The sequence below is a fragment of the Mercenaria mercenaria genome, chromosome 10 (genome assembly GCF_021730395.1).
Source record: "Mercenaria mercenaria strain notata chromosome 10, MADL_Memer_1, whole genome shotgun sequence".
In the NCBI taxonomy this organism is placed as follows: domain Eukaryota; kingdom Metazoa; phylum Mollusca; class Bivalvia; order Venerida; family Veneridae; genus Mercenaria; species Mercenaria mercenaria.
This window is the reverse complement of record NC_069370.1, coordinates 17,095,366-17,113,478: the sequence shown is the minus strand read 5'-3', so window position 1 is coordinate 17,113,478 and position 18,113 is coordinate 17,095,366.

Below are 18,113 nucleotides of genomic sequence, written 5' to 3'. Positions count from 1 at the left end.
CTTACCACCCAACTCCCATTTTCTGTATTTTGCATATATTTATTTTGTACTTGTTGGATTTTTGAAGCAACCCCGTCTACAATATTTTTCCGTTACAGCTTCTTTTGTTGTGGACCTACTTTACGATGCATGGCTCTATGGCTGTGTTTTGGGAGCTCTGTGCTTCCGGGAAATCTATCCTTACCTTTTATCTATATACCAAAAGCAGTGGATATCACCACGAGTCCGATAGCCACCCGTACCAGTGTCTAATGGCTAAGACACGTTTATTGAACAGTCAACAAGACACGAGCTGTATGTCACTAATTACAATATGTCATTGCACGTAAAAATAATTTCCTTCATTGATGAAATGATCAAATTAGTTAAAGGTTGTACAAGGACATGATGTAACAATTTTAACTTTATTAAGATATTTTAACCGCAAACAGTTTAATAGCAATCGTATTAAAGAAAAACTATATAAACGACAGTTTAACAATATCGTAAATGACGTGAGTTTGTCTTTAATGATAAGTATATTTCAACTCCATAGCAATAAGGAAACTATCGAATCTTTTGTATTAGTTATCAAAATCTTTTACTTGATACATTTCAATTAAGGGCATGTTTAATACAGTTTTGAGACAATTTATATGTCAAAGAAGCAATTAATCCAGTCTATTTATTTCAATTTGAGTATGTAAAGGGTTGCTTAAAGAAAAGGATAGCAGTAACTTCTGTTTTTTGAATAGATAGACTTTGTTGCCAGTGTTTAGTTCAAAAAGAGCTTTACATGTACAGGCAAATATTTAGGTCAACAGTATTCGGCATCTATAACAATGAAAGTCTTCGTCAGCCTTGTTTTCCAGTTAAAGAAACGCAAACCTCTTCCGCCAAGTCTGTCTAGAACACCGAAAGAAAAATTACCTACTAAAGTGATGCGAAGGTTCTTTCTTGCCGAAGAATGACATGAAATTGTCTTTCATGAAGTATAAAAACAGGTATTGTTTTTAGTTATAATGGATTAACATATTATTTCATTAACATGACGCTGGCGAGTTGAACTGTTAAGTGCTTCTGGCTTGTGCCATAGTATTCCATTGTACAATGCAAATAAGCAATATCTTCTCTAAATATTCAGAAGTGGAGAAGAGAAAAGACTGCATTTGGAAACATAGAACGCAACCTAGCAAAATAATAACAGGCTCAAGTATGTTCTTGAGAGGTGATGAAATGTGTAACACCACTCACGACCCCTTTTACTGGCATAAGCGGAGCTTTATTATAGTAAAAATGAATGTACTACAAGAATTGTTGATTATTTCATAATTAAAAAATCAGCTACTTAACTGTTATAAAAACAATATTATACAGATAAAAAATCGAAGAATGACTGTGATAACACCTATGCGTGATATGTTTCCCAAACAGCTTAACGGTTAGGTTCACGTTTAACAAAAACCTAAAATGAAACGCCAAAGCATAGAAAAAAGGGTTGTTTTACATGAAATTTGAACACCTTATGTGTATTATGTATTTATAGATATATGCACTGATTTCCGGAAAAGGGCTGAATAAAGGGGCCACACTGTTGGACAGTTTAGCGCCTTCGAAAATGCACCAATTTCAAAGAACTCTTTGATGCATTTGGAGTAAAGTCCCATTGCTGAAAAGTTACATAATAATGTTTAATGTAGTTTTCATTACTCTTTGTTGTTGTTTTTTTTAATAATAATGGCATTTTCTTTTAAAGTGTATCCGGTCGAGACAACATGTAGATTGTTGGTAAAGATGTTAATCGTTTACCAAAACCACATATTTCAGTAGTATTGTGGTATACTGCTAAACCTTAATATTCTATTAGTATATGCTGCATAACAAATGTCGATGCAGTTTCTGGATGAGACTTTTTGCCCCAAACGAACACACGTTAAATATTAAGCATGAACACATCAAAGTAGTATCTGACTCTGTACCAAGGAAGTAACAAGCTTATTAATCTTGGTAATAAAGTTTTAACATTGGGTTTAATAAATGCGCATTCTAATAGACTTTGGACATTTATACCCATACCTTGCTTCATCTAACATCACGCAGAAACGACTTTTTTTGTAAAATTATATCCAATTTTTACCCGATTTGCCAATTAATAGCTAATACGCAGCCTAAAACAGCATAGAAAATCATGTTTGCATTTGAAGTTAATTAACAAGGATGACATTTCATTGCAGTATTAATTTTTTAAAGGTGCAGTTCAGTAGGACAGAATATTTCAAAACGTTAAAATAATAACATTAATGTCGTTGGGAATTAAATTCTCTTCAATAATTTTCAAAATAGGACAATTCAAATTACAACAGTCAAGGTGGCTTTCATACGTGACATTTTCTGGGACAGGCTCAGGTCGGATATTATTTTTAGCCTCGATTCAAGAAGAATTTTTCACAATATTTTTGTTGTTGACTCTGGATGGATTTTCTGGCATGGTACAGAAAATAAAATACGTGTGGTTTTTTTTTTTTTTTTTGACGTTACAATGTTTTATGCATGCATCTTGTAGTTGTTTTCTCCAAACATTCAAGAGTATTTTTCTTATTCTGTCGACAGTAGGGGTAATGCACACGCCAGTTTAAAAAAATTGCACCTTCTGTATTTTTTTTCAAACTTTTCTAATAATCCATTTTGTTCTTTGTGTGATGTAATCATTTCATATTTGTATACATAGATATTAATTCATAATATGAGCCGTGCCATAAGAAAACCAACATAGTGGCTTTGCGACCAGCATGGATCCAGACCAGCCTGCGCATCCGCGCAGTCTTGTCAGGATCCATGCTGTTCGCTTTCAATGCCTATAGCAATTAGAGAAACTGTTAGCGAACATCATGGATCCTGATCAAACTGCACGGATGCGCAGGCTGGTCTTGATCCATGCTGGTCGCAAAGCCACTATGTTGGTTTTCTCATGGCACGGCTCATATGTACTACCTCAACGTGGAGACCATAAACGTGACCTCAAAATGAGTAAGTTTTCCCACAGTGTGGTAGTCGAATTTTGAGCCAAAATAATTCTTCATCTGTCACTGCTGCGGAACCGGCTAAAGTAGTAGTAGACGTGAGCCCTTCTTAGAAAAAAGACACTTAAGGTAATCATCTTCAGAATGGTGAAACACAGAATGGAGGGGAGGTTGTAGAAATTTGACAAAAACTTGATTCATTATACAGGGAAATTGTTTCTTTTATTTAGTTATGTTTCACATCTTTAAGATAGTGGAGCTGTTATGACAATCGGCATATTACTAATTCTTTGTATTTCGGCATTCTTTTATTTTTAATGGAAAGATATGTGCGCTTCTAGCTATCTTTATTTAAAGACTTTTTGATATCTTTGTCTGTGACTTACATAACACAGCAATTTAATTTTCAGGTTTCAAAACTATGTTTGAGACATAATTTTGAAATGTTGCGATTATACAAGTTATTTGATTAAGAGTTTGATTCTTTGTTTTCGGTTTAATGCCGTTTTTCAACAGTATTACAGATATATAACGGTGGACAGTTAACCTAACGAGTGTTCTTGAATCAGGTACTGGTACAAACATGTTCTCCACAAGTAACTGCCAACTTTCCATACAGAAGTGGAGGACGAATGATTACAAACATATTGTATTTTATCAAATCGTCACGGAGAACATACGCCTCACCCGAGGATCGCACTCGCGACCCTGCAAATCGTAGATCTGCGCTCTCACTATTGAGCAAAGCGGGCGGGCTCAGTTAACTTTGACATGTTATGCTGTTAAGAATTTTCCAGAAGTGATTATTGATATTGTCGATCATAGTTTTATAATATACATTTATAGTAAAAAAAAGCCGAAACTCGTTATCTCGAACTCGCTCATCACAAAACTAAGGCTATCTAGAAGACACACCGCCTCGGTAGCCTAGCGGTAGAGCGTCCGCTTCGAGTGCGGGAGGTCGTGGGTTCGATCCCCGGCCGCGTCATACCAAAGACGTAAAAAATGGTACTAGTAGCTTCCTCGCTTGGCGCTCAGTATTAAGAGGATAGTGCTAGGACTGGTCAGCCCGGTGTCAGTATAATGTGACTGGGTGGGGTATCATGCCACGTGTCTACGGCGTGATATTCCAGTGAGGCAGCACTATAAAGTTGGGCATTGTGTTCACTGCTACAAGTAGGCACCGTCGTTTATATGACTGAAAAACTGTTGAAAAAGACGTTAAACCCGAACACACACAAACATCTCGAAGACATTTTCAAGTTCCGTCCCGAAAATACGTGCATCAATACGATTTTATGACGAATTTCGGTTATCTCGAAGTAAAACGCTCGTTCCCTTGGAATTCCAGATATTGAGTTTCAACTTGGATAATGTATACATTCTATGCTATCTTCTTGTTGGTCCATGGAGTAATGTCATGAGAGCCACAAAACCAAACGTGTCTAATGACAAGAAAACAGCAAAAACTTATGAAATTGCAATCTTTTATGTATTTCATGTAAAATCATCGCTTACTTATCGGGATTCAGACACGCACAGCCAACATGTAACGATGTTTGCCGCATGACACTGACATTATTGACCTTAAAAATTGATATTTTAGTCCTTAAGAAATGTAAGCCTTAGAACTAAATAGCTAACTTTAATCAGCAAGCATGCCACTATAGTTTTCATAGTTGACTACTGAAAGACGTAACTTCAAATCAATATAATTTCATTTCATTAGATATGTTGGGGCCTCCGTGGCCGAGAGGTTAAGGTCACTGACTTCGAATCCCTTGCCCCTCATCGATGTGGGTTCGAGCCTCACTCGGGGCGTTGAATTCTTCAGGTGAGGAAGCCATCCAGCTGGCGTAAGGAAGGTCGGTGGTTCTACCCAGTTGCCCGCTCATGAAATATTGCATCTGGGGTCTTCCTCAACCGTCAAAGCTGGAAAGTCGCCATATGACCTATAAATGTGTCGGTGCGGCGTTAAACCAAACCAAACAAACATTAGGTATGTTATTTTGATGTCTGTTGGGGATATTCTTTGTTTTCGTTGTTTCTTCTGTTTATGAAAGAAACGCTATTTTTGCATGCGGCGAAATGTCGTTTGGGATAAAATTTGAAGTTTTCTGTATTCAAAACGGAACAACCAAACTAATATTGACCTCTATAATAATTGAATCAGTATACATCTTGGTATAATTTCTATAGTAATACAACGGTGAATAATACGCAATGAACGCATTGACATAACTTCTGGATCAACCCTCATATCAACTCAAATTAATTATATCTTATAGACGGAATAAAATGAAATGTTTATATCAAACGTGAATTTGTTTATCTGTAAATAAAGGTAAAAACGGTTCGTGTTTAAATTATCGCTCAGGAAAACATTATATTTTAGTTTGACCTTTCTCTCATTTAATTCAATTTTATATAGATTGTAAAACATTTTCAAAATAGATGGTATGTAGTTAAAACTACACTTGGCCCGAGCCTAAAGTTTCCTAGTTCTTTGTCGTAAACATTAAATCTAATGCATGATTCATATAATTTCTACATTTGTGAATCTTTGAGATTCTTTGGGTAGCCTCGGTAGCCTAGTGGTAGAGCGTCCGCTTCGAATGCGGGAGGTCTTGGGTTCGATCCTCGGCCGCAAAAAAGACGTAAAAAATAGTATTAGTAGCTTCCTCGCTTGGCGCTCAGCATAAAGAGGGTAGTGCTAGGACTGGTCAGCTCGGTGTCGTATAATATGACTGGGTGGGGTATCATGTCACGTGTCTACGGCGTGATATTCCAGTGAGGCAGTACTATAAATTGTGCTCACTGCTACAAGTAGAAACCGTCGTTTATATGACTGAAAAATTGTTGAAAAAGACGTTAAACCCGAACACGCACTCTTTTGGTAGCCAATTCAAAAATCTTCTATGTAAACTTTTGGCGCCTAAATGTTTCGGATTTTTATACTGTTGCTGCAGTAAATCACGCTTACGCGTGATGCAAAACAAACGCATTCCTTAACCTTTAACAGTGTTTATCCTGGTTCGATAATTTCTTATGCACCGTATTTTAACTTATTAACCTTACGTCTCCGAATGGAACGTTCATACATAAAATGAATTTCCTTCATTTCAAAGAACCACAGGGGTTCGAAACCAGCAGAAATCTATTTGATCATGTCATACCTAAATATATGAATAAAATTTATTCAGCGGTGTTATTGCAACCCTTTGCTTTTTCCTTTTACGGGAAGACGGTGTTACCTATACGTCGTCAAGACGTCTGCAAATGACATGAAATCCCGTGACATGATTAAAAAAAAAACGTTTATTGGGGGAAATGCAGACACACTTCGCTAATAAAAATAATAAATTAATGATAGTAACAAAATTGATCAAAACATTATTAATATGCATCTCCTTTACTTTTTTGCTCCCGTCAAACATGGCATTTATCAAACAGACACCGTACAATATATGCAAGATTTGAACCGAACAAAGAGAGATAACTTTCCCTAAATCATGTTATTTTGTATACATATGAGAATTATACATTAGTATTAGTTTAGTCGTCAAATTTATACGAATTTATACAATAAGAAGTAACATGAAAAATCAGTTACATCACCGTTTTCAAAATATATGTAAATCGATCGCGTTACTTGTTCTTAATGGTCCGCTTGGAATCTTGTACGTCAGAAAGATATACAGCACTGAAACTTCTCGTTCCCCTCGGTATTATATCTCTACTTCCGGTTGCTCAGGAGTCGTTATTACTGTGTAAACGTTATTTCTGATTTGAAACTACCTCAGATACGTATACCTGGTAGATGTATAGGTTTTCCAGTTCCACGTTGGTCAATCACAGTCTACCGCGGCAGTCCCCAGTCTGAACCATTAGAAGTCTAGAGTCTATTAATCTTTAGAGACTTTCAGAATAGAAACAGACCTTATAAGAATTTTAAAAGAATCATAAGAATTAATATCGGAGACATATTGAAAAGTGAATATTTGAGCCGCCCCAAGAGAAAATCAACATAGTGGCCTTGCGACCAGCATGGATCGAGACCAGCCTGCGCATCCGCGCAGTCTGGTCAGGATCCATGATGTTCGCTTTCAAAGCCTATTGCAATTAGAGAAATCGTTAGCGAACAGCATGGATCCTGACCAGACTGCGCGGATGCGCTGGCTGGTCTGGATCCATGCTGGTCGCAAAGCCACAATGTTGGTTTTCTCATATCACGGCTCAAATACAAAAGTAGTTATTGAACAACAATTTTGCTAGATAACTGGGGATAGTGTCATCGTTTTCTTGCCGAAACAAGCCATGACAACAGTTGCCGGTCCTAAACAATAGTGCTAGTAGGACAATATTACTTGGTTGAAGAAAAACATTGTCATTGATTAAGTGGTTTCGTACTGGTTTTTGCTAGTTATCTTGGAATTCGTTCTTCGGCCTTTGGCAAATACCACAATATCCATTAGATAACAAGTTCAATAAGAAATCACTTGATTAATAATATCATAGTTTACATGCATGTTGATGAAATTAGCCGCTCATCTAGCTCGTAAAATGCGGCGTATAGTCCACCACATTGCCCCATCTTTACGACGTGACCAATGTATTGCTTTTTGTCTCGGTGACACAAAAACAAGCACATTCAGTGAATAGGTATCCCCCGCCGCCGTACAGGACAAAGATTTCATCCTTGAAGAAGCATTCTCTACCTACAAAAACACTCTTAAATGCAACTGAATTTCATCTTTTAAAAGGTACTCATTTTAAATTATTGATTGAAAACCATTTTTCTATAATTAGTTACAATGATCTTGACCCAAGCTACCTAAAAATATGAAAAATAAGTATTGGTCTCTTTGAAATCTACCTATATACCAGTTTTGGTCTACTTACCTCATTCCTAACTGAAGTTATCGTGGGGAAATCACTTTTCTATTTTAGTTACGATTATCTTGACCCTGACCTATCAACCAAAAGCATATCTAAAACCATAGCCTCCAGGCAAACTTCCTTATTTCAAAGCTCGGACGCAAATACTCGCTTTCTTACTGAAGTTATTTAGCAGAAACAATTTTCTATTTCAAGTAACAGCGACCTTACCTTACATCAGTTTCCACGAAAGCTATATAAGTACTAAGCTTGGTCACAATATTCACTATATTCCATAGCCGAAATGGACCTAAAAATGACATTTAATCAATATAATAAACACTATATACGAACTAACGGCCATAAATCATGTGTTCATGAAGCAATTTCACTGTAGCTGGAAGGTCCATATTTCCCAATAACAATCAATATTAGTACGATGCTTTATTGAAATTTTTCAAATTATGAATACGGACGGACACAAATAAACACCTTTTATTTATATATCGGTGGAAAAGGGCTTTAAACCACGTATTTTTCAAGCAATCTGTCTGAAACTTATGGGGCCACATTTCCCTTGAGCATTAAAATTTCTACCATGTGATATTGAAATGTTTGGTATACGGACAGAAAATGGACTAGTCATATACAATATCCATTAGTACAAAGGGTTATAAATCTTGTATTTCTCAAGTATTCAAACTAAAGCTTGCAGGGCCGCATTGCTCTATAGCAGTCAACATTTCTACTATGCTTTATTGAAATCCTACAAACCAATTCTGAAATATGACACCGGACGGAAAAAATAATCGTATAAAAACCCTACATATGCTCTTTATATATAAGTAGCAAAGGGCCACAAATTTTGTCTTCCTCAACAAGTCTGTCTGAAACTTGCAGAGCCGCTTTTCCCTAGAACAGCATTTCAAGCATGTGTTATTGAAATCAAATAAATAATATCTGATATATGACTCCGGACGGACAGAAAATGGACTATTTATATACAATATATAAGTACAAAGGGTCATAAATCTTGTATTCCTCAAGTATTCAAACTAAAGCTTGAAGGGCCGCATTGCTCTATAGCAGTCAACATTTCTACTGTGCTTTATTGAAATCCTACAAACCCAGTTCTGAAATATGACGCCGGACGGACAAAATAATCGTATAGAACACTACATACGTTCTTTATATATAAGTAGCAAAGGGCCATAAATTTTGTCTTCCTCAACCAGTCTATCTGAAATTTGCAGGGCCGCTTTTCCCTAGAACATTCAGTATTTCAAGCATGTGTTATTGAAATCAAGTAAATAATATCTGATATATGACTCCGGACGGACAGAAAATGGACTGTTTATATACAGTATGTAAGAACAAAGGGTCATAAATCTTGTATTCCTCAAGCAATCCAACTAAACCTTGCAGGGCCGCTTTTCTTTATAGCAGTTAACATTTCTACCATGTTTTATTAAAATCCCACAAACAAATTCGTACAAACAAATAAATCAAATAAAATCATTGGACATGTACTATATGTATAATTGCAAAGGGCCATGCATATTGTCTTCGTCGACTTATCAATGAAACTTGAAGGGTCGCATTGCTCTATAACAGTTAAAATTTCTGGCATGTTTTATTTAAATCCTTTATCTGAAATATAACTCCGGACGGACAGAAAATAGAATAAAACACTATATATTTAATATACATATATTTACATGTATAGAGGGCCATAAATTTTGTCTTATTCATATAATCTGACCGAAACTTGCAGGATGGCATTTTCCTAAAGTAGATAAACTTTCTATCATGCTTTATTTATATACTCCACACCATGTCATAGAAAGAGTTTCGGATGATAGGATGGAAAGACAGACGAACAACGCCAAACCTATAACCCTCTGCTTTCGGCAGGGGATTATAAATCAAAACATTGGGTATCCCCTATAACTGTATGGTCCAATGGACAGGGCGCGCGAACTGAATACCGTACACGAGTTTTTTTTTCATTAAAATGTAACCATACACTCCATAAATTTTACAATAACTTATGGTATGTAATATGTCATATTTTAATTTTATTGGAATAATTTAACCGCAAATACTTTAATAATGGCCGAAATAAAACAAAATATATTAACGACTGTCTGACAATATCCTAAGTGATATAAATTTGTCTTTAATGAAAAGTATTTTTCAAATTTGTTGCAATAAGGAAATTCTTAAAGCTTTTGTATAAATTATTAAAACATTTACTTGATACAATTCAATTAAGGGCATGTTTAACATAGGTTTGTGACAATTTATATTATCAAAGAAACAATAAAATCAATCAATCTTTTCCAACTTGAGGATGAAGGGTGATAATTAAATAAAGGGAAATACAATAAGTTTCCAACGGTTGATTTGTAGTAACATTCATTCATTCATTCATTTGAATGACAAAAAACAATTTTTTTGTTACTAGCTTCTTTTTGGTTCAATATGTGGTTTATTTATACTTACACTTTATACTGTATCTTTATCTAGATTTCAGACCAAATACTTCAGTTCAACTAGAATTCTAACATAAAACTGCTGTTTCTGTTACTTTCAGGGGTGTTTTAACAGGAGAAAAAACGTGTGTTAACAGAGAGATTCTCGCGCTCACGCGCTAGTAAAACACTAAATATATATATATGCGCGTTCCGTGGCTAAGCGTAAACGTATTGCGGCCCCAAAACGGAAAGTTCGAAAGAAATTGACGTCAACTTGAAAAAAACAAACAATGCAGACATTCCCGCGCATTTCATGGAAATTTTGATAATAAAGTCGTTATAGTAGTTGACATTATTTTGCCAATACTATATTTAGATTTTAAATCGCCTGGATAACTGTAATTTACATGTATATGTGCATTGTCATTTTCCGGACGATAATGCACCTGACATGGATATTTTAAATGTGCAGTATCATTTTACACATTTGTATCAGCAATGACAAATCTTATAAGAACACGAAAGTGACAAGAAAGGCTATCGTAATTATTATAAATATTACTTCACGATTGCTATTTCGATCTAGTCTTGTCAAAATTGGAATGCAAGACAAAAATTGGGGAAATGCACGAATATTTCTTCGAAATAAAATATGATTGCTGAACTCGTTCGTGGGTGTTAATATCTAAACATAAAAGGAATTATGATCAAATTAACATACGCCTTGTCAGTATGATATTATAATTATAGATAAATGGTTTATAGTCTCTAATAAACGAAGAGCAAATTGAATTACAAATTAATGTAGTATGCAATAAACATTTATTATATTATAGAAATTATGAAATTATGTCATCGTAACCAGTAAATCAGTATAATAAGTACACATAATGAAACATAAAATCAGTCATATATAGTTAACTGGCCTATAGCAGTATTGCTGTAACCGCCGCCACCTTAAAGGTAGTTAATTAGCTTTTGATTAAGTAATGGATTTGGTTGAAAACCTTATTTTATCAAATATTTATGAAATAATTTATAGCAAAAGAGTGTTTTAACACTATTTATGCACGCTGGGTGGTTATACGTCGGGCGCAATAATTTTACGAGGGCGCAGCGAAATTATTTGTACGACGTATTACCGCCCGAGCGTATAAACAGTGTTAAACGACGATTTTGCTTTACATTATTTCGATTCTAATATGCCCTTTATATCAAACAGTAGATAAAATATAATACCGCTCTTCCCTGGTAGCAACAAAAGACAATGATGTAACCGCACGTTAACGTGACGTCGTTCTAACGTAAGTGTGTTTTAACAGAAACATGCATATTAGAATTTGAATTTTTTACCATAAGACGGGTCATACCTTAATTTCTTTTGTGTATTGATCGTCAGTATGTAAAGAACGCGCTCGCGGAAATAGTTACATAGTTTCTGTCTGCGATTTCCGGCTACTACCCCAGTCTACGATCTCGGGCAGTTATAGCAAAACATGGATCTACAGTAGGATCATGACGAAAACACGTGTTCTTTAAGGTATATATATTTTTCTTGCGTAGCAAAGTTGTAAGTCAACAGACACCACTGCACAAGCATGCATATAAGTACTTTACTGCTTTTACGTAACGTATTGTCTTTGCAAAAAGTAAAATGGAATAGCTTTTTAGAAAAAAAATATATATTGCTTAGGAACACCTCACAAACATTAAAATAATAAAAAATACCAGGTACTTTCATTCAGAGTTAAAAGATTATAAAGGATTTAGCGTTATTTCCGTTGACCTGGTTCACTGAGAAAACTTTGAAAATATTGTTACAACATTACAATGTATACTTGATAGCAGATGCTTCTTTATATTATTTGTTCCATATACATACATCAGTTTTATCTAAAGACAATTTAAGTATCTCCTTTAGATATCAATTCTGTTTACATATAGCAAAAACCAATAAAGAGTAAGGTAAGTTACAGATTTTGAAAAATGTAGTTCCTTATATATCTTCTAGTTCTTTAAGTGCACTGTCTATTGAATTAGATATAGTAATTTAGGTAACGTATATATTCATTTGATCAAATAATACCTTTATCTAAGGAATCTATCTATTTTGTAGCATACTGGTATGAAATTCTCAACAGTTTCCTAATAGAACAAATATACGTCAAGTAATTATGAAAGTGTGTTGTCTAATGGCTATTTTTTAGAAATTATCTTAATTTAATTATTATGTAAAAATAATATATTCGACTTAATTATCTTCCTGAATATATTATCAAAACGTACCTGAATGAATAACCTTTCTCTTGCGAGCAATGAATATTCAAATGAAGGTCATTTAACTGCCTCTTTATGTCTAATACTTCAGATAATTTACAGTTTCTCATATTTCTCTAATAACCATCCTCATTTCCAACATATTTTACTTACACAGGAAAAAGCTTATTAGCGTTTATTTTATTTTTAGATACGATTGCTGTCACAGACTTAAATTATAAGTTCATAAATTTCTCTTTGTGCGTAGAAATGTGATCAGTCCAAACACATGTAATTCGGTATTTCATATATTAACGTAAATACAGTCAAAGTTAATCATTCGAATCAGAATCTTGTTAGACAGACATAATTCCCACCGGCACATAGTTAACATGAAGCTTTTAATTTGTAGAAATTAGATTGAAACATATAAATTTGTAGATCGGCACATTCCTTTTGAAATATTATCTTGAACGAGTGAGCAATAGTACAGTAAATCAAATGCTTTAGTGCTAAAAGGAGGAGAATTTGTTTCTTCCCTACAACAAAGGCAGATTTACAGAAATGCAACCGGTGCATAGAAGCATTCGGACGACTTCACGAATGGTTCACAGGTTAATGCATGTTAAGCATGTACATTGTATATGCAATTACATAAGACGTAAGACCATCAATACTTTGCTTATAGATGCAAATGTCAATATTTTAAAAATAGCTAGGACTTGGCCTTTGTCATTTCATACACATACCGTAAAAAAATGAGCCTCTTTTAAAATGTAAGATATGCAGATATTTTAAAAGACTGAAAACAACCAATGCATTATGACTACATCGTGCATCTATTTGAATTCTATGTTTTATTTTTTCTTCAGTAGACATATGATGTGATGGTTAAATGTCCGTAATTGTAGAATAATAGATTTATTTTTCAATTTTATCAAGTGTAAAAGTAAGTTTATTTCTTTATTTTTTTATAAGCAAAGTGTAAAAATGTAACATATTTTGATGTTTATGTGTAACTGAATCATATCTAAAAGTTGCACTGTGTCAAATCCGGGAGAAAGTTTTAGATACAAGATATATTTGTTTCAAGAAATCGTATTTCATCTTTGCAATATACTGACTATAATATCATGTTAGGATATAATATTTGACTTTGTAACGCTGACCTTAAAGGTGGAGTGCCTGGTCAAGACTAAAATAGTTCAGATTTTGATATTGTTTGTTTGTTTGTTTGTTTTGTGTTTAACGCCGTATTTCAGATATGTAACGGCGGGCAATTAACCTAACCAGTTTGCCTGGATTCTATACCAGTATAAAACTATTCTCCGCAAGTAACTGCCAACTTCCCCATTTGAATCAGAGATAGAGGACGAATGATTTTATACACAATATCTTCTTTCAAATCGTCATGGAGAACATACGCCTGGCCTGGGGATCAAAATCACGACTCAGCTAAATGGGCGTGTTACAGTAATGTGAATTTTATTCAAGAAATAAGGTACAGATAAAGGGATTTTTATTTAGGAATTAAGGTACAGAAAAAGTGATTTTTATTCAGGAATTAAGGTACAGACAAAGTGATTCTTATTCAGGAATTAAGGTAATAAGATTGTGGACCTAAAGGATCATGCAGTTCGTTAAAATTCCTTATAACAGAGTTCCGCTTAAGTCAGCTAGGGGCGTGAGGGGCGTTGCAGTTTTCGTTACCTGTCATGATCAGACTTAAACCGAGTATGTTATTATTTTTCAGTAATTTTAAATTATTGTATCATATATCTGATACTCTTATGTTTAAAATTTTATTATTACTTATTGTATCTAGGCTGTAAATAAACCGCAAATCTAAAATATTAAAACCCACCCTTTTATGATAGAATATCTCTTACTTTTATAATAATTTGCAAGTTTGCATGTTAGAAATATTTTCAGCTTCAAATAAATGCACGAGAAAACATATGGATAAAACTATGAGAGACGACACCCTCAACTATTTCGCTAAAAACAAAAGTTTTGGAGTCTCTGAAACTATGGAAACACTGACGTTAATCGTGGAAAATTGCGTTACACCTCAATTAACAGATAACTGATGCCGTTTTAGAAAATAATTTCACAGCATTCAAAATTTGCTAAATATGATGAGAAAGCAAGCCTTAGGGTAAATATCCCTTCTATATCTACTTATACATCTGTACGGTACATGATGCTGTCATACTTGACCATTATATCACGGTGCGCAAGAATGAAAGATACTAGTAAAAGACAAATGGAACGTAGAGTATGAAAAGACTCGGACAAGTATATATGATGCGGTAAGCAGCATTGCCTCTGAGAGGGCGGCATTTTCATAAATAGAGCATCATCTCTACACATGCACGGCAACAGACAAATGTTAGGTGATTTTACTTATTAGATGAAAATATAGTTAATGACAGAAATGGCAGGAAAAGTGACAGCATTATAACTCTTTTCTGAAAATAAGATAATACAACGGTAACCGCAACAGAAATTCCATCTGGGACTTATTCCTTTAAACAAAAATGATAATAGTATTGATTATTATAATAATTATGACAAGATAAAATAAAAATCAAGACGTACTGCTGAAAGAGGAAACATAGTTCGTCATTGACATATTTTGCATTTGCATTATAGTATATACAAAAACAAAATACAGTTTACAAACTCTAATAAAAGTGCAATGACGAAAAATTACCACAAATGAGTTCAAACAGATAGCAAAAAATATTACAAAGAGCAAAAAAATGAAAAATAAAACATCATTTATGTACATACAATTTGATTTAATTAGTTTCAAGAATAATTTTATTAAAGGAAGGTAAAAGACCCGTGATGTCTTTGCTTATAATGTGGCAGACACAATTTTTTGTATGAATATAAAGTTAATTAATTTCTTATTAAATCCTACTTTCGTTTATTCTTTTGTCATATATTTATCAACGGTTTGAATATTGATTAACATGATAGAAAGCACTATTTTATCCATTTTTTAATTATCTCTTTTTATTTCCCCAACTGTCTAAATTCATGTGTCGTATTGAAATTAGTGCTTTTCTGTGTAATTATGCGTGCTCTCTACTTTGGACATCTGCTTTGTCTATTTTCTGCATAAAATTAAAAATCTTGGGGAATATTAATCGATGACATCCTATGAATAAATATAAAAAAATAAATATAATAATAAATATATAAGGGTCAGGCAAAGAGGTCCGAAATTACCATGTTGAGTAATTTTCCTGTAAATTTAAAATTTGTCTTAGGTATTTAGACTGACTTATTTTGCGTTTGTTTGTTGTGTTTTTTTTTGTCTGAAAATTCGCGTGTGATTGTCTGATTAAGAATATGTGTTAGAAATTTGGTAACACGTTATATGATGTTGACTATCTGTTTTTCTATAGTGTGGCTCATTCATTTCATTCTGAAATATGATGAAGACGGTATGTCAAGGTTTTTGTCGAGTATTAACCTTGCTGGTCTTTTTTCTGAAATTTGACGATCTGGTCACAATGTTCTTTGCCACAGTTGTTCCATATTGTAAAACACTATTGAATATGTAGGGAAAAAACATATTGTCTATTCACCGCAAACAAAGTCAATAACATTTTAATGAAAGATGTAGACAAAATTCATCCAGTCGAGTTAGCTTGCCTTTAGTTAAGCTATATCCACAAGGACAATGTCACTCAAATGAAATGAATTTCAGTCATTGTAATTATCATTTAAACTCATGATGATGTAGTCGGTATGCGACGGTGTTTGTCTTAACATGAGTGCTCTTCTTGATGTGAAGATTATGCATTCATGTTTTATTTGCAGAATGTACAATATATAAATAATTCCATTAGTTTTCATTTAAGCGTCTCCAAAACACCTTAATAGCATATCATCTGCAGTAATTCATAAATATGTACATCTAACTTCCTATGAAAACTTTGTTCTATTTCAGTACATTCCGAGCTGAAATAAGTATATCATAAACATTAAATGATCAAAAATAGACGGTTTATAGGCGATATTTTGGTGCAGTCTTTATTTTAAAGTACTTTAACAGTTGCTCCCATTAATTTGTATAAAATGTGCAAAACGTGTTAACATGTGTTTTGCATACACAGCAATCATATCATAATGTTACTTCAATGTACACCTGTTTTTATAAAATTACTTAATATCGTTAATATCCAGATAATTAGATAATAACTAAATAATTAGTAAATTAACTGTACGGAGTGTTCACACGTGCTTTGAATTGTTCATATACACCTGTATTATTTCGAAGTAAAATGTATACCATTACTATATTCTCAGACCAATAACTTCAAGGAAAAGGGGATGTAAAAAAACGGTTATTTCTTTCATGTCTGACGCTTTCATACTCTACTGTTATATAAAATGTGAACTTTCGTTTTTATATAATTTGCTAATTTACAGTGCTTTAGGGTATAGCGGATTTTAGGGTATAGAGGATAAGTTGATAAATTTTGTGTTTAGTCTTGATTTATTCTATAAATTTTCATATCATTCTTTTACTTGCATGCAGATAGACATTCTGACAAACATTTTGATTGTTTGCTTGTTGTATTACTTTTCATAAGTCAACAAATGAAAATCTAAATCTGTGTGTATGTAAAAAGAACGTCAGTGAATGAAAACTATTTGATAGAAATTTAATCATACATTTTTCACAACTGGTTTCTGCTGATAGGTCAAGCACTTAGAGTGTTTAAATTATCAATGGCTGTGAATGAATATAGAATATTTTTGTCTGTCTGTTCATTTTTATACGCCCGTTTGAAAAACGGGACGTATTATGGGAACGCCCCTGGCGGGCGGGCGGGCGGCGTCCACAGACCTTGTCCGGAGCATATCTTTTACATGCATGAAGGGATTTTGATGAAACTTGGCACAGTTGTTCACCATCATGAGACGGAGTGTCATGCGCAAGAACCAGGTCCCTAGGTCTAAGGTCAAGGTCACACTTAGAGGTCAAAGGTCAAATTCAAGAATGACTTTGTCCGGAGCATATTCTCTTCATGCATAGAGGGATTTTGATGAAAGTTGGCACAACTGTTCATCATCATGAGAAGGAGTGTCATGCGCAAGAACCAGGTCCCTAGGTCTAAGGTCAAGGTCACACTTAGAGGTCAAAGGATACAAGAATGAAAGCTTTGTCCGGAGCATTTCTTCTTCATGCATAGAGGGATTTTGATATAACTTGGCACAAATGTTCACCACCATGAGGCGGAGTGTCATGCGCAAGAACCAGGTCTCTAGGTCTAAGGTCAAGGTCACACTTAGAGGTCAAAGGATACAAGAATGAAAACCTTGTCCGGAGCATGTCTTCTTCATGCATAGAGGGATTTTGATATAACTTGGCACAAATGTTTACCACCACGAGACGTAGTGTCATGCGCAAGAACCAGGTCCCTAGGTCTAAGGTCAAGGTCACACTTAGAGGCCAAATGTCAGATACAAGAATGACTAT